This window comes from Phyllobates terribilis, unplaced genomic scaffold, assembly GCF_046119375.1.
Source record: "Phyllobates terribilis strain yellow unplaced genomic scaffold, ASM4611937v1 Scaffold_2__4_contigs__length_985480577, whole genome shotgun sequence".
NCBI classification, from domain to species: domain Eukaryota; kingdom Metazoa; phylum Chordata; class Amphibia; order Anura; family Dendrobatidae; genus Phyllobates; species Phyllobates terribilis.
Window position 1 is genome coordinate 310,413,471 of NW_027362762.1, and position 27,048 is coordinate 310,440,518.

The 27,048-nt window shown below is 42.5% G+C and overlaps 1 long non-coding RNA gene across 1 annotated transcript; it reads left to right on the forward strand.

Annotated features, from left to right (window-relative positions):
• Positions 1-26,583, forward strand: LOC141251755 (uncharacterized). The gene is made up of 3 exons (XR_012313375.1): positions 1-70; positions 217-318; positions 24,861-26,583. It is a non-coding gene; the product is annotated as an uncharacterized lncRNA (long non-coding RNA).
• The last annotated feature ends 465 nt before the right edge of the window (positions 26,584-27,048 follow it).

Consider the following 27,048-nt stretch of genomic DNA (forward strand, 5'->3'; position numbering starts at 1 on the left):
AACACGTTATCACTTCTGCAATGTAGGTATCGACCACAGGGAAAAGCTGAAGCTGCAAGGGATTTAAGCGGTGAGTATGTGCGTTTTTTGTTATGTTATGCCATCAGTAGCTGACAGATGTTTTTTTACACCCTTTGACAGCACGATTTTGTGATATTTTTTTTGTACCTTGATTTCCTAATTTCTACATCCGTATTTCTGACCTTTGTATTACAGTTTACAATGTAATAATAAACACATATATGGAGGAATTCTCTTGAAGTGGCTTTGCTTTGTTCTTGTTTTCTTTTTCCCTGAATCAACTATTGAGACATGTGGGTAAGTCAGAATTTCATTGTCTTGTGACTCCATGAATATTGTAATTGTAATTTCCTTTATTAATAATTCTAACCTTTATTCCTTACTTCCCTTCCTCCCGACCTCTGGACTTTGGAGCCTCCTACACTTGTCATCTATTTTTGTAAAAACTGCTGGCATAGACCTTATACCAATTGTTCATTTTAGGACTATGAATTATGAAAAGGGCAATGGGTACAGTTTTCTGATTACTAATCTCTTTAAACAATGGACCTCACATACAATTGACTAATTCCCAGGTCCATTTTTCTAACTATATTCTACATTAAGTCAAAATCAATTTTTCAGCTACTGCCTTAAGAAATTGGTTGTGTATGCGAATGATCGGGCAGTCAGCCAAGAAATAAGATCTCATTCTCGGTAAAGGAAGAACATTGTTCACTAAAATAGATTGTCTTTGTATGCCAAAGGAAATCAAATTGTAATCAAGGGCTGAGAATCCACTGCAGTCATAGAGACTGTCTTGCTTCTGTGTTTGGCAGCTTTACATGTTCCCAGGCATATTAAATATAATTTAGGTTTTCATGAGAAATTAACTTTATTATATTCAAATATAAATTGACCTCGATTTGTATTTCACACAATCTAAAAGTGTGATACAAGTGTGTTCACAGATGGCAAAGTTGAATTATGTAATAGGCATTCCTCTGTTTTTCTAAAACTTTTAGTATCTTTCCACTTCTGACCTCTCTTACTGCTAGGTGTTTTTTTTCGGCGCCATAATTCAAGTACCCCAACAGTTCATGTTTTGAGCATTTCCCAAATAGGAAACACCTCTTGTTACTGATAACATAAATGATGTAGTATTAATTAAATTCCGGAAAAATATCAGTTGGGTTTTTGTAAGGACTGCAGGATAAAACATCATGATCTGGATGTTTTCTTCTGGTCAGACTTTAAAGGAATATGAAAATATATCTTAGCCTAAGGGATGAATGATACCTTATAAGTCATTTATATTTCAGCAGTAGAGATGAGCGTTGTTCTACTCGAACTGTTCGCCAATCTCAAATTCGAGCTGTTTTGGGCGGTGTTCGAGCCGTTCGGCGAACACGAACAATTTGAGAAAAATTCGGCTGTTCGAGGTTATGTTCGATAACTGTTCGTGCACCAAAATCATAACTGGATTTTTTCTCAGTAATGATGAAAATTAATGTTAATACGCAGTTTGAGTGTACAGCGGGGTGGGGGGAGGGGCAGGGGATGGATCTCTGCAGGAACAATGAAGATCTCCATTTTTTTTTCTCTTTCCCGCATTTACAGTGGGGAGGTGCAATCTGTCAGCCTATCAGCAGCGCACACATGGAGCGAAGTGCTTTTTTTCACACAAGCAAGGGCATGTGTCATTGGCAGTGTATGTCACATGTCCTTGCCCTATAAGACCAAGCCATTTTCCCCGTCGCCACCATTTTCTCACTGCTGCAGCTGCGTGTTAGACGGCACCGCTGTTGCTGTGTGCGCTATACCTTGTTAATTTCAAGCCAATTTTCGCACAAATCTACAGATAGCTTGGGAGTAGGGAATAGTTGTGATTGCAGTCCTTTTAAGGACTAGGTTACAGCATTTCCTACGACTTTTATCAGGCAGGTCTGTGCTCTTAAATAGATAGATTGTGGGAGTAAAGACTAATTGTAATTGGAGTCCTTTTCAGGACTAGGTTACATCAGTTCCTATCAGTTTTTGGCAGGCAGGTCTGTGCCAGTGCTGTGCAAGTTTTTTTCACAGCATTTGGCTGAATCTAGCAAAGCTAATCCTTTTTGGCCTATTGCAGAGTGTGTTAGTCAGTGGAGTAGCCTATCTGTGTTGCAAGATATACCACCTGTGTATAGAATACCAATTTTTTTACTGCACCTAGTGAAGTAAAATCTTTTGGGCAGAGCATCATTCTATTAGTCCATCTATACTGACCTCCATCAGGTTGCAAATTGAATATAATTTTTTTCTGCATCTAGCTCTGAAAAAATATTGGGCTTCTAGCTGTGTGTGGGACTTGTTGTATTAGTCCATCTATACTGACCTCCATCAGGTTGCAAACTGCATATATTTTTTTCTTCATCTACCTCTGAAAAAATATTGGGCTTCTAGCTGTGTGTGGGACGTGTTCTATTAATCCATCTATACAGACCTCCATCAGGTTGCAAACTGAATATATTTTTTTCTGCATCTACCTCTGAAAAAATATTGGGCTTCTAGCTGTGTGTGGGACTTGTTGTATTAGTCCATCTATACTGACCTCCATCAGGTTGCAAACTGAATATATTTTTTTCTGCATCTACCTCTGAAAAAATATTGGGCTTCTAGCTGTGTGTGGGACTTGTTGTATTAGTCCATCTATACAGACCTCCATCAGGTTGCAAACTGAATATATTTTTTTCTGCATCTACCTCTGAAAAAATATTGGGCTTCTAGCTGTGTGTGGGACTTGTTGTATTAGTCCATCTATACTGACCTCCATCAGGTTGCAAACTGAATATATTTTTTTCTGCATCTACCTCTGAAAAAATATTGGGCTTCTAGCTGTGTGTGGGACTTGTTCTATTAATCCATCTATACAGACCTCCATCAGGTTGCAAACTGAATATATTTTTTTCTGCATCTAGCTCTGAAAAAATATTTGGCCTTCTAGCAGTGTGTGGGACTTTCTCTATTAGTCCATCTATACTGACCTCCATCAGGTTGCAAATTGAATATAATTTTTTTCTGCATCTAACCCAGCCAATAGTTTTGGCCTAATACCACAGTTTGGCCACTCAGCTATGCTCGGTTCCCATCCATTGTTTTTTTGTGCAAACAACTCCAGAGTTGTTAATTAGTTAACCACCAAAATGAGTGGAAAAAGGCCTGCTGCTGGTGGAAAGGGGAATAGGCGTGTTGGGAAGGGGAAAAAAGGTTGTGTCCGTGGGGTAGGTGTTAAAGCAACAGTAACATCTGCAGAAGAAAGACCATCTTCCAGCCAAACTAAAATGTCTACTTCTTTTAGCGGACAATGTGATAAGATCCCTTTCTTACGGCCACGCCAATCGCTACAAATTCCAGATGAGGCACAAAAACAGCAGGTGCTTCAACGGATATCAAGTGCTCCTTTAAGTGGGCTCTCCTCCACATCAACTTCAACATCACAAATACTCCAGTCCTCAAAGGTGTCACCCCAATCGCACTTGCTTCCTCACAGCTCCCAAATCTCCAGCTGCCCGTCTGAGTATGAGGTAGAACAGATGGTTGAGTCTGCAGAGCTGTTTACTCATACTATAGCCTGGGAATCAGAGGTCGACTCCAGCGCTTCTGTGAATCCAGACGAGGAAATGATCTGCACTGATGCCCAGAATCTTTATGAGTCGGATCCAGGACCAGACGCAGAAGGTTCTGACCATAATGTAGACCCTCATTCCCAAACTGTAACTCCTGTTGGTGGAGACAATGAGGAAGACGATGATAAGACTCAAATACCTGATTGGAGCGACAACTTTAGTTTTTTGTCAGGGCAGGAACAGGTTGGCTCTGAGGACGACGGGTGTGATAACGCACAGGGTAATGATGATGAGGTTGGAGATCCCACTTACTGTCAACCCACAGTCAGCCAAGAGATGAGGTCAGCAGAGGAGGTGGAGGAAGATGCTAGTGACGACGAGGTCAGGTTGCGCCTTCCTGGACAGAGACGTAGTACTGGAAGCACGTCAACAACTGCATCCTCAAACACAACTCTGCCTCTCACCACAAGTCGTGGTGGCTCTTCAGGTCGCATGGGTGCTAAGCCTTGCATAGCCTGGGCATTTTTTCAGATCGATAAAGATGACCCAACTCGTGTTATCTGTAACATTTGTGAGCAAAAGCTAAGTAGAGGCCAAAAAATACATAGTTTGAGTACTTCATGCATGAACCGGCACATGGACATGAAGCATAAGTTGCAGTGGGAAGCTCAGTGTGCTACAATGCGGCCTAGCCGGCCGGGCCAACCACCGTCTGCCATATCTTGTGCATCCGCGGCCTCTTCATCCTCTGTGACTGGGGGGACAGCAGTCACACTTGTTTTGGGGCGCAGACCTGCCACCTCTTTACCCGCAACAGCCAGCGTGATTGGCAGGTCATCATTTTCTTTGGAGGTGGTAACACCAGCTGGTGTTGAGCGCTGTCCGACATCGATAGCACCACCTTTGGATCAAGGCAACCTAACATGTCCGCCTGCATCTTCCTCACAGACCGGCAGTTTGCCGGGGACACCCTTATCAACCCCGTCTAAGCACAATAGCCAGCCCTCGGTCCCTCAGATGTGGACAAGTAAAAGACCATTTCCTCCTAGCCATGAGAAAGCTAAGAGGTTGAATTTCACCATCTGCAAGTTCTTGGCTACAGAAATGCTGCCTTTCCGCCTGGTGGACACAGAGGATTTTCGAGACCTTATGTCCGTCGCAGTGCCCCAGTACCAGATGCCCAGTCGGCACTACTTCTCAAAGAAAGGTGTGCCTGCGCTCCACCAGCATGTCGCACACAACATCACCGCTTCTTTGAGAAACTCTGTGTGTGACAGGGTGCATTTCACCACAGACACTTGGACGAGTAGGCATGGACAGGGGCGTTACATGTCGCTGACTGGGCACTGGGTAACTATGGTGACAGCAGGACAAGGGGCTGCTGTCCAAGTCTTGCCGTCCCCACGAGTTGTGCGTCAATCCTCTTTATGTCAAAGTTCCTCCACTGCTTCTGCCTCCTCAACCTCCTCTCGGTCTTCCACCTGCACCCAAAGCCTGTCTGGTCATGCCACAAGCTTTCTAACTGCGCAGAAGGGATCCTGCACACCTCCTTACTATGCTGGCAGTAGGGCTCAACGTCATCAGGCGGTTTTTACATTGAAATATCTGGGAAATGTGAGTCACACAGCTGAGGAGTTGTGGTCAGCTCTGGAGAACCAATTTCATGAATGGTTGTCTCCACTGGACCTGAAACCAGGGAAGGCCGTGTGCGACAATGCTGCAAACCTGGGTGCGGCCCTTCGCCGGGGCAATGTCACACACGTGCCTTGTATGGCTCACGTGTTGAACCTGGTTGTCCAGCAATTTTTAGCCCACTATCCCAGACTAGATGACCTTCTGCAGAGGGCACGGTCGCTGTGTGCTCACTTTCGCCGTTCGCATCCTGCAGCTCAGCGACTTACATCTCTACAGAAGTCGTTGGGCCTGCCACTTCACCGGCTAAAATGCGATGTGCCTACCCGGTGGAATTCAACTCTGCACATGTTGCAGCGACTGTGGCAGCACCGACAAGCCCTGGTGCAATACGTTCTGACGTATAGCCTGGGCCAACGAGATCCAGAGGTGGGGCAAATCACGCTGGAGGAGTGGTCTCAGATCAGGGACCTATGCACCCTTCTGCACAGTTTTGAAATGGCGACGAAGATGTTTAGTGCTGACGATGCCATTATCAGCATGACTATTCCGGTGATTTACATGCTGGAGCACATGTTAAACAGAATTCGGAGTCAGGTGGTGGCACAAGAGGAGGTGGAGGAAGTAGAGGAGGAGGAGTTGTATGCGGAAGGGCTAACATCTGCAAGGTCCAGACGGTCGGCAGCACCAAGGCGGCAGGCATGTGAGGGTGGGGGAGATGGTTTTACCAGGGCGCATGGTAGCAGCCAAACTAGTGAGGAAGGTGCAGGAGCCCAGGAAGAAGTGGAGGACGAACTGATGGAAGACTCATCAGATGAGGGAGACCTTGATCACATTTCTGTTGTGCGAGGTTGGGGGGAGAGGACAGAGGAAGGAAGCATGATTGTTACCTCGCCACCAACACAACAGGGACTTGGTGCTCCTGGATGTGCAACACACATGAGTGCCTTCTTGCTGCACTACCTGCAACATGACCCTCGAATTGTGAGAATTAGAAATAATCCTGACTACTGGGTTGCCACACTGTTAGATCCCCGGTACAAAAGTAAATTTGCAGAAATTATTCCTGCCATAGAAAGGGATGCACGCATGCAGGAGTATCAGCAGAGACTGTTGCAGAATCTTACATGTGCTTTTCCACAAAATACCAGTGGTGCACGTAGTGAATCTCACAGTTCCAACTTGCCAACCGTGGGACCGTCAAGTGTTCAGCACTCAAACCGTAACAGAACCACAGTATCTGCTGGTAACATCAATTTTGCAGAATCATTTCACCACTTTTTTAGCCCATCCTTTGCAAGGCCACAGGAGACAAGAAGTCTGACACATAGTCAACGCCTACAGACGATGGTACAGGAGTATCTCCAAGTAAACATTGAAGCCACGACTGTGTCACTGGACCCTTGCTCTTTTTGGGCTTCCAATCTGGATTAATGGCCGGAGCTAGCCACTTACGCCTTGGAGATCTTGTCATGCCCCGCAGCCAGCGTTCTGTCTGAACGTGTGTTCAGCGCTGCTGGTGGTGTGCTGACAAATAAGCGCACGCGGCTCTCCACTGATAATGTAGACAGACTCACGTTCATAAAGATGAACAAATCATGGATCTGAAACGACTTTTCTACCCCTGTGTCATCCTGGGGAGAGTAAAAGCTTGATGATTGGTTAAAATCACCCTACCAACCGTTTTAAGCTTTCAAATTACTAATCATGTTTATCTGTATCTTGGCTGGAAAATAATTTGGGCTTTGTAGCAGTGTGCAGCACTGATTCTATTAGGCCATCTATAATAAGCTCCACCAGATTTAAAATTACTAATCATGTTTATCTGTATCTTGACTGGAAAATAATTCGGGCTTTGTAGCAGTGTGCAGCACTGATCTTATTAGGCCATCTATACTAAAGCTTCACCAGATTTAAAATTAATAATAATTTTTAGCTGCATCTAGCCCGGAAAATAATTTTGGGGCTCCGAGATGCGCAAGACACATAAGTGCCTTCTTGCTGCACTACCTGCAGCATGACCCTCATATTGTCAGAATTCGAAGTAATCATGACTACTGGGTTGCCACACTCTTAGATCCCCCAAACTTTTCGATCAACCTTTTCATTTTAATAAAGACCAAAAAAATGGTCATTTTTGAAATTATAAGCATTAGCAGGTTGTTAGAAACTGAAATCAATCAGTTTTCAACTCAAAACTTTATTCTAGGTGATGTTACATTTTCACATAGGACCCCTTGTTCGAAAGGAGCTTCTGAACTCTCTCGTCCATTGAATTTGTCAGGTTTTGGATGGTTTCTGCTTCAATTGTTTTGCATGAGGACAGAATACCCTCCCAGAGCTGTTGCTTAGATGTGAACTGCCTCCCGCCATCATAGACACTCCTTTTAATGATGCTCCAAAGGTTCTGAATGGGGGAGAGGTCAGGGGAGCATGGGGGTCATACCATAAGTTTGTCCCCTTTTATGCCCATATCAGCCAGAGATGCAGATGTTTTATGTGCAGCATGAGATGGTGCATTATCATGCAGAAAAATGATCTTGCTGTGAAATACACGGTTCTTCTTCTTGAACCATGGCAGGAAGTGCTGTTTGAGAAAATCCACATACATTATGGAGTTCATCTTTAGCGCCTTCAGGGATCCTAAAGGGGCCGACAATCTCTCTCCCCATGATTCCAGCCCAAAACATTACTCCACCTCCTCCTTGTTGGCGCTGTAGCCGTGTTTGCGTGGGGTGTCCATCAACCAGCCATCCTCCACTCCATCCATCTGGACCATCGAGCGCTGCACGGCACTCATCCGTGAACAAAACAGTTTTGAAATCAGTCTTCATGTAATGTTTGGCCCACTGGAGCCGTTTCTGCTTGTGTGAAGTGGATAGAGGAGGTCGACAGGATGGCGTATGCACAGCTGCAAACCTCTGAAGGACCCTGCATCTTGTTGTTCGGGGGACGTTGGAGGCACAAGCAGCTTCAAAAACTTGTCTGCTGCTATGACAAGGCTTTTTTGCCGCTGCTCTTTCAACCTGACGGAATTGCCTGTAGGAAAGAGTCCTCAATTTGCCCTTATCAGCACGCACACGTGTGTACTGTGAATCAGCTACATACTTCTTGATTGCCAAGACACTTCATCCTGATCACCGCACAATGTTGATTGTAGTCATGCCTTGACCTAAACACTCCACAATTTGTTGCTTCTCAGCAGCCGACACATCCTTTTTCTTTCCCATTTTGGCAGAAAATGTAGGCTGCTTAATAATGTGAGACAGCCTTCTTAAGTAGTCTTGCCTTTCATTGGACACACCTGCCAAACTAATTAGCACAGGTGTCTGCAATTGCTTACAGTGATATAAAGAGCCCTGACACACATCACCATCAATGAGTTTAACTGACAAACAAACAAATTCTTCCCTTATCACTCCTAAACACTTTTTGCATAATAATTTGGAACACAGTGTACATGTGCTTTTCCACAAAACACCAGTGGTTCACGTAGTGAATCTTACAGTTCTAACTTGCCAACCGTGGTCTGTATGGAGTTGTTCAATAAAGGGCCCAAAATTAAGATAACATAGATGGGAGAGGTCTCTATGAATAGGAATTCCTAAGTATTTGATACCCTGTGAGGGCCAGGCAAAGGGAAAGTTGGACTGGATGGAATCCTATATGGATTTGGGGAGGGAGACATCGAGGGCCTCAGACTTCGCTGCATTGATTTTAAAATTTGACCATGTAACAAAGTGATCTATTTCAGCCATAACAGCATGGATGGATATATGTGATTGAGTGATATATACTAGGACATCATCAGCAAATAGAGAGCACTTGTACTCGGTGCCTCCCACCTCAATCCACCTAATATTGGGGTTATGGCGAATTGATGAGAGCAGGTGCTCCGTCACTAGGATGTATAAGAGAGGGGACAGAGAACATCCCTGCCTTGTCCCATTGGTGATTGTGAAAGGTGATGAAAATGTTCTGACGCGCCCCCTGGGCCTTGGGACACCCGGAGCTGGACCCTTTTTGGTGGATGCTGGTGGTTGTAGTCTCCGTGGCGGCAACCCGGTTCCGTGGCTCAGGGCGGTCAAACCAGTGGCGGAACTATTTATGTGGTTTTGATGTTTAAATGTCCGACTACGCCACCCGTGGATTGCGGTCAGAGTGAACCGCCGCTCCAGGGCAGACCGCTGAGGCTGGTGTTGTGGGTGCAGCAGAGCGTAGCATAACTCCCCACGGGAGGAGTATAGCCTCAGGGCAGTGTATGCGGAGGATGGGGGTGATGGTGCAGGGCAGCAGCAGTAATGACACGGAGTCAGTGATGCAGTCCAGGGCCTTTACTCACAGTTCTTATTATCTAGACCACGTCTGCAGGTAACGGCTGCCCACGTCGTACTGTGCTCACCAGGTGAGGAGCTCAGACAACTCCCAGATAACTTTGGAGTGCTTCACAGGACCCCCTTTGTGTGTCCTTTGTCTGGCCTTTCTTGCCAACCCTTCTGTCCGGCTGCCTCGGGCCTCCTCTTGGTAAACTTGGCGCCAGTTTCCCTGACCCTATGTGGTGCCTTCCTAGCGGGTGTAGCGAGGGGCTGCGCCACATAAAATGTCACAGCCTCCTGTTTCTAGCTGAGGGTCGTTTCCTGTCTCCACTAGTTTCGGGGACCGGTCTCCCCCTTTGGCCTGACCCCTCCACGCAGGTGGATTCGGGCGTGCGGTGGCGACTCGCCCGTCCGCACCCCTGAGATCCCTTCGTTCCTCGTTCCTGGAGCCTTCTCCGCTCCTCTTCCTTCCTTCTCCCTCTTCCAGGCCTGGGCCTCTGTTACTAGGCCCGCCTCCGGAGCAGAGCTCATGCAGAGCCCCTGCTCCCTGCACTTCTGCTCAGACTTCTCTGCACTGAACTAAGATGGTGCCCACCTTTTATACTCCCTTCTCAATGCACCCAGGAACTGCTTCCTCCCTGCTCCTGCACTACAGGGTTCCCCTTCCTCAGTGTTCCCTCCCCCCACTCCAGCCAGGGACAGGGACTGTCGTGCCCATCTCAGGGGCATATTGGTCGCCCTGCCCCACGGCAATGTGGTGCAATGCATGCAGGTGTCGGGTCCTGATCCACACTACATCCTTACCTGAGAGTGAGATATCACACCTCTGGGTGAGGTGCTATACCTCTGTAGCAACCGAGCCCTCGGGGTGCTACAGTTCCATTTATCTTCAGCCTAGGTGACGTATTGCGATACAGGGCCGTGATTTTGGCTATAAAAGGGTCCCCTAGACCCCTACCCCAAGCTTTTTAAGAGAATCATATATGGCGTGCCAGGAGACTCTATGGAATGCTTTCTCAGCATCCAACGAGAGTATCTAATTACAAATTTTTAACTGCATCTAGCCCAGGAAATACTTTGTGCCTAGTAGCAGGGCCTCCTAGTCAGCGGATTATCCCGGCTGTTAAGCAAACTACACCACCTGTAGTTTGGACACTTCATTTTTTCAAAGGAAATGCTTCGGGACCACGGGATACTCAGTGAAGAGCATCAGGAGGCAACCCAAGGCATAGGGGCTCGGACTGGCAGTAGGATGCCTTGCGGTGGACAGCCGAGCTCGATCCTTATAAAAGCTTTTTAACTGCAGCAGCTTTAGTGGACGCTACTGGAGCTGGAATTACGCGGCTGCTGGCATGAGACTTGCCCTCCAATAGATCCTTGTAAATGGATTTAAAGTGTATTTATTCAAATTAGAGAGACAATTTAAATTAAAAAGCTTAGAGCTGCCTCCACCACAGGGGGGCTCGCTCGACCCACCAGCGGACAGGCACCAGTATTGGGAGAGGGGGGCTGGCCGTCAGGGTTCACCGCGGCTCTGGCACAAACCCGGCGACACGGAGGTGGCACGGGCAGGAGCGGACTGAACGTGTCGGCTTCTCACTTTTTGGATTTTAGAAGGGCATGACATGCCTATATCTGTGTCTCCCCCTCCTTTTACTCCTCCACCTCTTTTCTTTTCGCATGACTATATGTACTTGTCACTTTTCCATGTGTTAGTTGTGTCTTCTGAGCAGTTTGTCAGCTTTTGGACACCTTTGAAGGTGTTTTCTATGTGTTTCTATGTGTTTTTGTTTGCCTGCCATTGGTTTTAACGGTGTTCGAAGGTGTTCGACGAACAGTTCGACGAACAGTTCGGCGAACACACGGGTGTTCGACGAACCGAACCGAACTCGAACACTACGGGGGTGGCTCAACACTATTCAGCAGATTACATCTGAAGTTCTTGATTGCTAGAGCCTCCACCAAAGTATAATGTCAAAGAAAAATAGATGTAATAAAGTAAGATTCTACCTTCCTCAATTCTGCTTTGGTGTTTGACAAGCTTTCTTGAAGATGTTTGACCTGCTTTATACAATTGACATGGAAGTTTGACCCCATTAAAGGGTTTTTCTCAATTTTATATTTTGATGTCCAATCCTTAGTAGAGATGAATGGATCAATCCAGGTCCCCGCAAATTTGAACACTCTGTGATTTGTTTAGTGCTATTTCACACACTGAACACTCAGTGAGTGAGCTTAAGGTGACTGACGAAACCACATGGGCTTCACCATGATGCCCTGCAGATATCGCATCACATGGTCTAGTGTAGCCAATTAGGGGGGTATCACAGGCAGTATAATAGATGGGGTTTGGCCAAGGAGCACCATTTTATGCTTGAACAGTGTAGGAAATGGAGGACACAGTGCCCATTTCAAATAGGGATAGAAAAAGGCCTAATCTGATTGTTGTGTACTATGGCAGTGCTAAAGAAGATTGAAATGGGAGTGGTAGTGTCAGTCTGTTAACTCCTTTGACATATCTATATGTCCAAGTCGCATGGTACTTAATGATCTTGGATGTATGGATAAGTAATGGCGATTTTGCGCACACAGAGGCTGTGTGCGTGCGATTGCCTCTGGGTGTCAGTTGATTCTGCTAGCTGACGCCCGGCTCTCAGTGCCAGGAGTGGTGCACTCTCTGCTCCCAGCACTTTAACCTCCTAAATGCTGCGATTGCAGCATTTAGTGAGCAGGCAGAGTGAGGAAAGTCCCTCTGCCCTTGAATCGGCACCCCCACAACATCATCACGGGGGCCTGATCATTGCCATGGTGACATGATGTCGTCATGACTACATTCGGGTCACCAGGCACTAGCATGTTAGTTAGATCATGTGCAGTGAATGATCTAACTAACTTGTGTCTGCAGGGCTGACCGGTTACAAGGCATTGCTATGCCTTATAACTGCGATCAAACTGCAGAAAGTGGAAGTCCCATAGTGGGACTAAGTAAAAAGTAAAAAAGAGTGAAAAAAAGTCATAAGAATATATTTTTAAAAAAATCACAAAATAATATATGTATATTGTACCCATTAATAAACATTTTTATAAAAAAAACAAAAAAAACAATAAAAGTACACGTTTGGTATCGCCACGTCCAGAACGACCCGACTTATAAAACTGTTCCACTAGTTAACTCTCTTAGTGAACAAGGTAAAAAATTAAAATAAAAAACTAGGCAAAAACAGATGCTTTATCATCATACCGCTGAGCAAAAAGTTTAATAAAATGCAATAAAAAAGACAAATATAAATAAAAATGGTATAGCTGAAAACAACATCTTGTCCCGCAAAAAACAAGCCACCATATACTGTAGCTCCATCAGCGGACAAATAAAAAAGTTATAGCTCTCAGAATAAAGAGATGCAAAAATAATAATTTTTTTCTATAAAATAATTTTTAATGTGTAAAAGCGTCAAAACATAAAAAAACTGGGGTATTGCTGTAATCGTAATCACCCGAAGCACAAAGCTGCCTTATATCTATGAAATATGGTGATGCAAAAACTAGTTTCTGCAAAAAAGAGACTTTTAGTGTGTGACAGCAGCCAAACATAAAAAAACTATATAAATCTGGTATCACTGTAATCGCACCGACCCGAAGAATAAAATAATCTAATCACTTATACCGCACAAAGAATGACGTAATAAATAAATAAAACCAATTCTTCACCTGCTGCTGATTTGTTCATTATGCCTCCCAAAGATCGCAGTAAGGTATGGCACACATTTATCTTTCGCTCTGCGCTGAGCGCTTACACTGGGGTTTCCGTGTAAATCTCTGTAAAACGTGATTCAGACGGAAACCCCAGGCAGAAGATTCCCTTTAATGAGGCAGATGAAGGCATCGTGGCCGCCGTCTGGCCTATGATTCAGTGGTGTCCGTCTTTTATCAGGCGTGAAGAAAAGCGCCCTGAAAAAAAGGACACAGCTGGACAGAGGTCAAACGGAGTCCAGAATAACTCCGCTGCCTCTTTACCCTCGAGGGTTTCATCTGAATAGCATCACTTGGAGATTTAAATGGAAACCCTGATATAAGTGCTCAGCGTAGAGTGCTGCATAAATGTGATCCAAAATGTTACGTAAAATATTCCTAACAAAAGCTTCAAATCAATCCACAAAAAAAGCCCCCACTCAGGTCTGTCATCTGTCAATGGAAATATAGGGGGCTTTCACACTACTGGTAGCGCAAAGGCTCTGGAAAAGCAAAATGGCACCTTGCTCCCTAAAAGAAATTCTGCATATTCTGTGCTCCTAAATCCAAATGCCCCCTCCTTTCTGAGCCCCAGTGTGCCTGAACCACATTTAGCATCCACATGCTTGGCATTTTTGTAGCGATGAGAGCTCCCCTAACTTACGGGTGCATGTCTCCAGAAGCATGAGCTGGGCACAACATACTGGACACTACTATGTACTGTGGACTACAACGTACTGTTCACTACAACGTACTGGGGGCTACAATGTACTGGTCACTACAACGGGAGTTTGCAATTTTCACTCAGCAACATCCACTGTTGCTTGTTTCTGGAAAACACCCATGTAGTTAAAATCCTCACCACACTTGTAGATAAATTCCAAAAGGGGTATAGTTTCCAAAGTGGGGTCACTTGAAGGGGGATTCTTCTAGCACATAGGGACTCTGTATATGGAGTGTGAATACTATTCTAGGAAAATCTCCGCTCCAGGAGGCAAACTGTACATTATAAACTTCTATAAAGCACCTGGGGGTTCAAGGTACTTACCACACATCTAGACAACTTCAATGAAGGGTATATTTTATAAAATGGTGTTACTTGTGGAGGTTTCCACTGTTTAGTCACATTAGCGGCTCTCCAAATTCGACATGGTGTCTGCTAATTATTACAGGAAATTTTGCATTCAGAAAGTCAAATGCTGCTCTTTCCCTTCTAAGCCCTGCCGTGCACCCAAACAGTGATTTTCCCCCACATATGGGTATTGGCATGGTCAGGAGAAATTGCACAACTTATTTTGGGGTCAATTTTTCCTGTTACCTTTGCAAAAATTAAAAAAATTTGGTCTAAAGTAGTGATGAGCAAGTATGAATTGTTAACCCCTTCGGCGAGCACGCTTGGGTACTCGCCGAGTATTTGCGGTGTGCTCGGCATCGACAGCATTTGCGGTGCGGCGACAGTAAAAGAAATGCCGAGCACGCCAAAATGCTTGGTGAGGACCTGAGCATGCTCGTTTAAAGGGTTAAATGATCACGCTCGCTCATCACTAGTCTAAAGTAAAATTTTTGTGAAAAAAAAAAGTTAAATGTTCATTTTTTCCTTCTGCGTTGCTTAAGTTCCTGTGAAGCACATGAAGGGTTAATAAACTTCTTGAATGTGGTTTTGAGCAACTTGAGGGATGCAGTTTTTAAAATAGTGTCATTTTTGGGTGTTTTCTGTCATATAGACCCCTCAAAGTAACGTTAAATGTGATGCAGTCCCTAAAAAAAATGTTTTAGTAAATTTTGTTGGAAAAATGAGAAATCAACTTTTAACCCTTATAACTTCCTGACAAGAAAAATTATGTTTCACAAATTGTGCTGATGTAAAGTAGACATATGGGAAATGTTATTTATTAACTATTTTCTGTGACATGACTCTCTGATTTAAGGGCACAAAAATAAAAAGTTTGAAAATTTAAATGTTTTTGCCAGTATTCCGGGTTTTTTTTCACATAGAAACGCAAAAAAAAATCAAACAAATTTTACCACTATCATGAAGTACATTATGTCATGAGAAGACACTCTCAGAATCAGTTGGATCTGTTGAAGCGTTCCAGAGTTATTACCTCATAAAGTGACAGTGGTCAGAATTGTAAAATTTGGTCCTGGTCATGAACGTGAAAACAGGCTTGGGAGGTAAAGGGGTTAATACTGATCCACAGTTTCAAGTGATATATGGGGGAATGCTGTACCTATTGTAATGCAGCGGCTTGCTACATTGCTAGAATGTCCAGGGTGTGTGCTCTAGCTGACCATTTACCTCCCCCTCAGGTGACTGATCACGTGACTGTGACATCATCACAGGTCCTGTGTGCACAAAAGGATATATAAACCCTTGTAGTTTTGAAACAGAGAAAGAGAGGCCTAGAGAGAGAGTGGCCTGGTGAGGCCTAGAGAGAGAGTGGCCTGGTGAGGCCTAGAGAGAGAGTGGCCTGGTGAGGCCTAGAGAAAGAGTGGCCTGGTGAGGCCTAGAGAGAGAGTCCTGGTGAAGCCTGGAAGGCAGAGGCTGGATCCCCTGTGTTTGAGATACCAGTAGCCTTGGAAGGTACGTGGCCTGGAGGCCCCATCTGGGAAGCCTTAAAGCCACAGCGGTGGCAGAACCGAGCTGACTGACGCAGCTACGACCCGGCAAAGGTAAAAATGCTGCTTGATGTGGACATTGATATTGTAACCTTGCTGAAGGCTGTATCTGGAGCCAAGTGGGCATGTCTGTCACTAGAAAGGCTCTGGGATATTATGTGTAACATGTCGGCGAGCCATTGAGATGGACTATGTTATGAGCGGTTTATGAGACGTAATAAACTGCTGGAAAAACGTTGCATGTGTGCTTTAATTGACACGGTGAAGCAAGTACCCCCCAACATGATGAATAGCGCTACCTCACACTATATAATTGCTTATTATGACTGAATTAATCTCTCCTTCTCCCTCTCTCTCTCTGCCCCCTTTCTCCGGGCAGATTGGGACTTTTTAGTATTGAGATTCGTGGCAAATTTATTTAGACACAAATTGATTTTTTGAGGAAAATTTGGCAAACTCGGTGAATATGAATTTCAAAATATCCACTCAACTTTAGTCGATAAGATAGACCATCAATATTTGACTGGTGGAGTATCACTGTGATCAGCACAACAAAGTGGAGCACCGTATGTGCACCGTGTCTCCTTGGAGCTGTACATATTATAAATATTTGATGAAAATTATTAATATAAATCATTTCCTTTGCATACCAGCAGTTCTATGTACATGTAGTAGACAGCAACTTTACTATATTTATCAGAAACCCTATGTTTGCAAGTTAACTTTCTTCATTTTAGCTTGCAGAAAAGTTATTGAATGAATCTTTGACTGTAGATGCAGAACTGAGAAATGTGTGCTGGCTAACGTTACTTGTACTTTAAAAAGGTTGTATCATCCTCAGTCTTCATGTGCACCTGGCTTCCCTACCTTCTGGATTCCTACTTCTTGGGAATTGGTGCGCTGCTGCTTGATTGATAATTTATTCAAGCGGCATCATCGCACCACTGGCCTGAAGAGTTTGCTTTGCCTCTGCAGCAACGTAAAAGCAAAGTGTCACTGAAGCTGCAATCTGATCAGCTTCAGAGCAGTGCTTACAAGCTCTATAAAAAAGAGATTGCAAGCCTTGTGCGCCTTGCTAGGACAATGGCCACCATTGATAAACAACAGTGGTGGCTGGTAACCTGGACAAGGAGCAGTGAATTAAAAATCACTTTTGTCCATGAGAATGGAGAGATTTTAGTAACGAGAACTGCAAAGAAGCTTGCTTTTACGATGATGAGAAAAACATTTTAAATCCATCCTAAAACCTACAAACTTAAAAATATTCTGAATACACATTGAATAATATAGACAAGTATTGAACTACCAGGTAGCTGTATATGCTGAGTAATATGGCTCTTGTACACATGTAGCCTGAAACACAAGAAAGATTCTGAAATATTTATATATATATGTATATATTTATATGTATGTACTGTATATTTTTATATATATATATATATATATAGATGTATATATATATATATATATGCACATAACTTTATTTCTTATTTAATATATACATATATTGAAACACTGGTATGGTAGATATTTCATATGATTACTTTATGTAAAGGTCTCCAGTAGTTAGTCTTTACTAAGTTCCCTGAGCTTCTTTGATAAAATTGTCTTTCTTCATTTATCCCATTGTGAACATAATTATGATTATCACACAATTATATACATAGCATGAAAAATGACAGTGCATGGCCTGAGATGTGTGGCTTACTATTGATAAGCATTGTTCCCTCTCAGTAGCCCATGACAATATCCTTGCAAGTAGTTAATCCATTTAATTCCACCCTAGGAGTCCAAGAATGTGTTTAACCCCTGCGATTCTCTTTGTTGATGTTCACTCATGCCTATACTGTAAAACCCATCTGTTCTATCAGTTTTAAAACCATTACATTATCAGTTACCACATATAAACTTATGTTTCCAAATTTTACACAAAGCCATATAAAATGTGCAACCGTAACATTAAATACTAAGTTTAATATTGTTTAGGTCTGCCTCTTGACACAAAACTGCTTGAACTTGTCAAGGCATAGACTCTACAAGACATCTGTAACTCTCCTGAGGTACTGGAGAAGTTTGCAGAAGATGCTGCAAGCTCTGTAAGTGAAGGAACAAACATCAGTTGATTTCACCTGTTGTTTAACCCTTTAACGCCCCATAGGTCGGGGTGTATGGAACGGGCTCATGTGCTGAGCCCACTCCACATGTGGCATATGCCTGCTAAATTAATTAGTTAGTTTCTGTATCTAATAGAGGTTGCAGAAACCGAGTTATTAACCATTTAAACGCTGCAGTCAATCTCTGTTAGTGTAAAAATAGATCTTTGTATCATGTTAGCCAGTAGATAGAAAAATGATAACATTTGAGAGACCTCAGTGGTTGATACATTTTAATGGCTAACTGAAAAGATGGTAACAAATAGAACTCAGGTCTCTTCATCAGGCATTGTATAATACAAAATCTGAAGAGTCACATATTTATACACAACAGGACACAGGAATAATGCAGTAAATAAGTGTTATGATAGTAGAGCAATAGGAAAAAATAGGAAATACACTAAAAACTGTGACAGACCCTGCTGGTTCCTGTACAGACTAGAGATCCTGACCCTGCAGTTCCCTGGTGGTTCTTGCATGAGCTGAGATAGCACAGGCTAAACAATGGCAACTTGGACCTATGCTGCATGAAAGGTCATTGAATTCTTCATATTCCTCCTAAAGAACCGGAGGGCAGAGCAGAGTGCAAATTACCTACAGAAGGGAAAGTGTGCTGAAATAGAAAGAGATCCCAGAGTGAGTGAAATAAACCACGAAATACAAAATAAAAGATTAAGTATGTACTGTTAGAGTATATGCAGCCTACTTCCTAAAAAAAAAAAAAAAAAAAGAAGATAGGTGCATGGTAAAGAACATAAAAAGCAAAAAGATAAACCCTAGCTGGTCTTTCACTGACTGGTAGTGATGAGCGAGCACTAAAATGCTCGGGTTGAGCAAATTGGAATGCTCGAGTGCTCGGTCCGAGTAACGAACCGAATGTAAGCTATGGGAAAGTCGAGCATATTTCTTGCAGCTCCCCATGGCAGTCTGCAGAGGGCCTAAAAATTGCCCAAATCGATGGGAACAGCGCTCAAATGACATGGGAACAGCATGGGGAAGACCCCTGGAAGCATTTCTGACTCCCAGGTCACTGCTGTCAACAATGTTGTCAGAGTTATCATGCCACTTTTATGGACTCACAATAAAACATACAAAAATGAAACCAAAATGGATTTTCCAAGGGAAAAATTTTAAGGAACATGCTTTCCGGGGTAATGACTTGTATATAAGGCAAAATAAATATACAAAAACAAAAATGCTCCTCCACACCTTGAGCTATGTTCACACATAGCATTTTGATGTGTTTTTGTACTTTTGCATTGCTTTCAACGGTGAAAAATACATTCACCGGTAAATGTAATTTTAACATTTTACTACCTTATCTTGCCATGTGGTGTGTGAGACATGATCAGACACATCCTGTTTCATTTATGAAGGAGGGACTCTGAAAGTCACAAAGACTATTTTCATAGGGCCATCAAGCAGCCCTTACTATTCTGAAGGGCCAGCAGTCGGCTATTATTTGTTGTTCCCATTATTAAAGCTTGTGTCTCTTATACTGTTATTATGTATGCAGTGACTGCAAGGGCTGCCAAAATTTAGGAAAAACCCCAATACCAATTTAAAGGCATATACAGCTTGGCCACAGAAACGACATGTTCCCATTAGAAAGAAGCGGGTCTGCTATATAGTTTTAGGTTATGCAGTGAGTCCAACAGCTGCCAAAATTTAGGAAATACCCCAATAACAATTTAAAGACACATAGAACTGGGCCACAGTAACGACATATTCTCATTATTAGGAAGTGGGTCTCCCATACTGTTTTCCTATGCAGTGAATGTAACAGCTGCCAAAAATTTGGAGGAACTCCAATGCCCCTTGCAAGAGACGTAGATATGGTGATATGGTAGATATGGTGGTGATATGGTGGTGGAGGATGAGGATGAGGAGAAGGAGGAGGACAAGAGCAAATAGACAAAATCAGGAAGCGTATACCCATGTCTGGGTGTGAAGACAGAAGTGCATGGGAATAGAGTTAGACCTCTCAAAAAAAGACACTGCATTTGAGTTTATGTTACGCTGCTATCATTCAGTGGTGTTTAGAAGTCTGGCCCAATCCAGCCCTTGTACATTTTTATAAGAGTCAGCCTGTTAGAATTTTCAGTTGACAGGCGGATGCTCCTATCAGTTATAATTCCACCAGCGGCACTAAACACTCGCTCTGACAAAACGCTAGTGGTAGGGGAGGCCAGGACCTCCAAGGCATAGAGAGCCAGTTCATGCCACGTGTCCAGCTTGGATGCCCAATAAATATAAGGCACAGAGGAATCATGGAGGACGTTGGTACGGTCAGCAAGGTACTCCCTCAGCAAACTTTGCACTCCTTGTGAGAGTACCCCACGCCTCAGGACCTGTGCGATGGGAGGGTCTGAGAAAACTGTCCCTGAACTTTGACAGTGTTCCCCTGCCTTTCCTGGATTGCATTTGTGTCTCTCTCGCCTGTACTTGTTGGTTGTCCAACGAACAGTGACCTCTGCCACCAGAGTTTTCAGATGGGAATTTTTTTTAATAATTCCGGAACAAGCGCATTTAGACTGCCCCAATTTATTAGGCCTGTTCGGCGTAGGAATGAGAGACAGAAAGTTCTCCTTGTAGCGTCGGTTTAGAAGTGTCATCAACCAGTACTGACTGTCAGCCAAAATGAATTGAGCGGCAGAGTGCATGATCAACCACTGCTCCATTCACATGAGCCCCGGTTCTCGGGATCAGTTGGGGTTCCAGTGGTCGGAGCCCAGCGATAAGGAAGTTATTGAACTTCCAAACTTGTGAATAAAAGTTTTTGTGGAGATAAAAATCAGAAATTTGTAAAAGAAAAAAATGTCACTTGTGTTGCAATGTTTTGTGACCAGTAACATTTCTATTTTTAGGTCGATGGATTTGAGTGAGATTTTATTTTTTGTACCCAGTCCACAGATGACTTTTCAATGTTACTATTTTGGGTTAGATGTTTCAAATGGTTCTCATTTTTTTGCAGTATTAGTGAACCTAAAAATGATAGTTCTGGAATTTAGATTTTTTTTTCTCATTACGCCACTGATCAATCAGGTTGATTAATTTTATATTTTGAGAGCTCAAAACTTTAATGGAGATACAACATTTTTTTTACTTTATTTTTAATGGGTAAAAAATGGATGTTACTCAAATTTATATATATTTTTACAATTGTTTTTCTTTTATTTTTTGATGTATCTTGTATTCCCCTTAAGAAACTTGAACCTACAATCTCTGATAGCTTATAGTTATATTGCAATTCCATGGTATATTGCAAAAATAATGGTTTTCTATTAAGCCCAGCTATGGACTTCATAGGAGCACCATCATGGCAGGCATGGGGATGTTCAGAAAACTCCTGTCTGTCATGGCAACCCATTGGCTCCTCACGAACAAGTTGTGGGAAGAGATGGATGCGTGGACCCCATGATGTGAATGCCCTATCAATCTGGGACTTGGCTGAAAAAGCGCTAAATAAATGTTACATAGAATGAACATATGCATTGCAATGTGAAAAGCACTTGCTGTGCATATAGGCAGTCTTTTGAGCTTTTTTTAACTACTTCAAGTCTCCAAAGACATCTAGTAGTTAAAAGAAGTGGCCTGACCCTTTTTCAAGGCAGCTCCCACTTGGAAGCCGCTCACTTGTTTATTCAATACAAGTTAAAATAAAAAAGTTGTCAGCTAAAGACATTGCAAAAAACTACCAAAAATACTCCAAAAAAGATGGTAAAGGACAAAAGATGAAAGGATGTCTTGAGGTTTCTCACTAAAAATCTTGCCAGTTTTGCACATGTCTAAAATAAGCCGTGTGCATATACCCCTGGAGGCAGATGATGACTGAATAACACAGCCATCATCTGCAGGCAATATGACAGGCACAGGTTCTCAGCCTGCTTTGTAGAAGGCGACCTGAGATATGACATAATAATACTTATGCATTGTAGTAAACTCTGCATGAATTCTTAAATCCATTTAGAAGCTGCAAAGCTAAAAATGTAGATGTGACTCCTCCCCAGCCCATGTCATGCTCCCAGGGGTCCAGGAAGCCAAGATATAGAGATTTGTTTGGCAGGATCTTGTTACGGTTAAACAAATTTGAAAAAAAGTTTGTTTTGACCATGAGCTGCTACTAGGAAAATAAAATCACCCTTGACCCTTTCTGACCACAAACATTTCTATGAAAAACCCATGTCTTCACACTTAATGTCTAAACAAACACAACTATATAAGCAGCTGCGGTCCTTAAAATCTTTTTTTCCCCACTGATAAATTTACAAATAGATGACCTTTCAATGCAGTTTAAATGAACATACACATATACCGAGTATTTTTGAGGAGGTCAAAAATGCAAATTTTTCTAGTAGAAGCAGCTTGAGGAAACGCTCCTTCTTTGGTAAGGTTTTGGATTGTTTCCCAAAGTAGTTTTGAAGAATTTTTGAAGTGTTTTGGAAGAGTTTTTTTTTTTATTTTTTTTTTGCACCTTCTGATTGGACAGGAATTAGTTTGGAGCCAATTCCATCAACATCAAGAAATGAAATGAATTTTCTTTTTCCACATCTGGAGTTTTTCAAAACATGAAGTTGAAAAAAATGCTAAAAAGGCTGAACTGATGAACAGCAAAGCGGTTTACAATATAAATTAATAGGTAGAGTCTTTCAACAGTTTTTTAATGACTTTTCAGATGTTTTTTGGAGCGAATCTGCTGCAAAGAAATCCTCAAAATCTCCATGTGTACATACCCTTAATACAACATATGTATTATAAAAATGAGCACATAACATGCGTGTGTTAATTTATTACACAATTTAAAACCATTACTTTTGGCCATCCTCGGCATAGCAAAATTTAAATTTTGTAACATCCTAATCATTTTTTAGTATACGTTTTAAGCAAAAAGCATTAAAAATCCTTATTTTACAACTCAGGTTCCTTTATTAACTAAGAAATATCTCAGATAATCTGTTGCACATAAAATGTAACTCCCCCCATAAAGCAATTACTCTTTACATTACGAACAGTTTTTCATTGTACAATATAGAAGTAAAGCTCTTTAGCCTCCAGTTCACATACAGCTGGTATATGATTTCTATCCATTAGTATGACATTTTATCATGTATTATATTAACTTTCCTCCATAAGCCTATAATTCTCTAATTTATCGCAGAGATTTTTCAGGTTTATATTGCACTTATGCTTATATTATTTAATTATAACCATATGCATTTTGCCTAAGTTTTATGGAAAACACATATTCTACTATGTATGATTCTAAAGCGGAGCCTTCTTGCTAAGATTTTTCGGATAATTTGATTGAATTTATGTTAATATATATTTTGTCCTGTGACTGGACTGGATAGAAAAATATGTTTTCTCCTTTGGAAACGTTATATATTATAAATGTATATGTTTCTGCTTGCCTTACATGTCTATATAGAACATTACACATTTAATAAAAAATGTACTAAAAGGAAGTAGAGGCAATAATTCTTTCATGATAGTGTGAAATTTATAGCCAGCTCTATACAGATTGCTATAGAAAATAAAGGATAGCAGCGAGCCAGCCGTACCACCAACAGAGACCTTTTTTATTCAAAACTCCCCTTGCTGTAATCTCCAATTCTTTTGCAAATCATTCCTTGGTTCACAACTTTATGACCTATTGACAAGCTACTGTGGGTGGCTTGAAACATCTGGAGAGCCTGTTCAATGGAGTGTGTTTGCGGGTTTGTAACAAACGAATAACACAGCCTGTAGATGTGTAGGAAAGGCTGGATGAAGAATCAGTCAGGGATAATAACCCTGCTTTAAACATATATTCATCATTAGACACACATAATTAAGGCACACGTGATGGCACAGCTCAGCCCTTCATGTCCTCTGAAATAAAGAGAGGGATGACAATAGTAACATTATTTTCACGTATGTCTAATGCAATAATGTCAGCTGTGTCCCACGTCAGGCGTATCATGGCTCCATCCATCATGATATAAATAATGTGGAGCTTTGAGAAAGTACCATGAAGGGACCAGGCAGCTAGGCAGCACACATAGAAGACTCAATGGAAAAAGATCAAGATCCTACAATTGCCTGACAAGATGAAGCACGTAGGGTTCATGGTTTTGAGTGAAGATGAAGTGGTTTGTTGGACTATTATACAATGACAAGCCTTATACCATTGTTTCTATTTATTGAGATCATTAATTTTCAACCAATAAACACAATAGTGTTTAGTGGAGAGGAAAAAAAATCATGGGATACTTAATTTAATGTGTTATGTAAGTGTCGTCAAATCAAAAGCTCTAGGAAAATGTTCCAGGAGATAGACACATTGTTGTTGGACCACAGCTAAATATACATTGTTTTTATTGCTGTATGGAAATCAGATGCATGTTTCAAGTTCTGTACTATATTATTTTTTAATAGCCTTCAGCTCTATCTTGAGCCATGGCAACTTGATGCTTGAAAGCTCTGTAGGAAAATCGATCTTGTGCAAGCCTAGATAGGTCCACCAGGGTCTTCCCCACAATTATCTTGATTGTATCAAGCCATCAGGTTGCTAGTTTTCCTCTTCGCCTTGTTCCTTCTATTCTTCCAAATCATAATGTCCTTTTCCAGTTATTGCTCTCTTCGTATGATGTGTCCAAAGTAGGCAAGTCATAGCTTGGTGATCCTTGCTTTGAGTGACATGTCTGGCATGATTTGTTGCAAATTTTTTTTTTTTGTTCTTCTTGCCATCCATGGTACTGATAACATCCTTCTCCACCACCACATTTCAAAGGCATTGATTCTTCTTCTGTCTTCTTTCTTCTTAGGTTTCACATCCATATGTTACTACAGAAAAGACCAGACTGTACGAGCAATGTCTTCATCGCCAGTGAAATGTTCCTCGATTTGAAGACCTTGTCCAGTGACTTCATTGCTGATTTGCCCATAGCTATTTTCCTATTGACTTGACTCGAGTAGGTTGAAGTCCTTTACAACTTCCAGTTCATCGCCGTCCATCTCAAATGAGTCCCAGTCGTACCTGGCAGTAGTCAATATTTTTGTCTTCATTGTATTGAGTAGGAGTCCCATGTTCTAGCTTTCCATCTTGACATTCCTTAATAAGTTCTTCATTCCATCTACGCTTGTTGATATCAATGTTCTATCGTCTGCGTATATAAGATTATTGATGTTTCGTCCAGCAATTTTGATTCCTTCTTGTTTTTTGGAAAATCCTTCCTGAAAATAGCTTCTGCATATAAATTGAAGAGAAATGGTGACAGGATGCAGCCTTGTCTCATTCTCTGCTCTACTTTAAACCATGCTGTGTCACCATAGTCCGTGTCACCGAACTGTTACTTTTTGGTCGACATAAAGGTTCCTAATGAGGCTGATACACAATGTAGACATTAAAAACACAATACAGACAACAAATACATAATGCACACAACAAATACATAGTAACCCAACACTATGGAGTGCTAAAATAATTCCCATATACAGAGCCCAAATAATGCCAAATACAGTGCTCAAATAATGAAAAACAAATAACAATTGTAACTAATGGCACCAGAGAGATCCCGCAGAATCCTACTGTTGCCACCACTTGTGATGGATCCACACCTTGCCACCAGCTTGACGTCACAATTACGTCAGACAGATCACATGACACGGATCTGCCTTTTGCACCAACATGACATTCCACACCCCCTCGGAGACGCGTAAGGTCAGATTGGTACAGTTCTACCCAGACACCCCCTGTCTACACAGGTACATCAAGGCACCGACAGTGAGAAGAGGTGGCCCACTCAGTCACTGATGTGGCACCACACTCACTCACACCTCTGACAGGCTGAGAGATTCCTTCACTAGCAGCATTGAAGCAAAACCTTGTAGAGCTGCCACCAGTTCCTATTAAATATAATTCCCCCTAGGACCGTGGGATTATATCGGGCAAAGAACCAGCCCCGGTAGTGTGGTCGTTGGACCGAACAATGGACGTGATGATTCGTGGATCGAGATAAAAGAGCAGCCCAAGGTTAAATTATATATTTAATCGCCTTAAGGGCACACTAGACAATACACTATATATATAAGCATTATACATACATAATGGTCAGAGATGCAAACACAATAGTAGGGGTACAAAAGATACAAGCAGTTATTGAGAGACAGTTACCAGTAAGATAGAAGGCCTGGCTTGTGGGGGAGGGGCTGCCACATGGGAGGTTGGTGGTCCCTTGCAGGACTTCTCCCACATGATGTGAGGTCGTGACCTCCCAGGGAAAAAGACACTGAGCTATGGCTGCTGGAGCTCTTAACCCCTCTGGATCACTCCCCTCTTGCCCCCTGGCTGGACCTAAAGCTCCACCCCTGGTCTTTGTCAGGTACAAACTCTAAAAACTAAAATGGGCTATAATTCCTTAATGGACGGTCATAGGGAGCCAGTTTTGGTGTCATAGAATGCAGCCAGGCCCCTGCTACGCGGGGAGACCAAACACAGTGGCCCTATGGGGTTTCCGAAAGACTGTGCCATGTATCTCCTCATCCCTACGCACTAGACTGTGCTGCAAGCTAGGGTGACATTCCTCCTGTTCGTGTGATTCCAAAAATCTATTTGATGTATCTCTGGGATATATCGTATTCCCATAACTTGGTATTGAATTATACTTGTCTGACGTAAAGGACATGCCGCATGGCTGGGATCCATTGGGGGTCTTCCTGTGGCAGCTCCACAGCAAAAGGTGGGGGTTTTGTCACTCACTGTCCCTCAGCCCCCTCCCTTCTTGTTTAGCTGCAAAAGTGTCTGATTACAGCTGTACATTGTAGACCTCTATAATCCCCCACCAAACAGGGCACAATGATTGACATAGGATAATATCTTCAATATTCTTCACACCAATATACAGTGAATTTCCATCAACATACAGTGCCCAAATACATACCAAAATCACATCAATTAATACCAGTATACAGTGCTAAAAAAGCAAAAAACAATCTAATATACAGTGCTCGAAT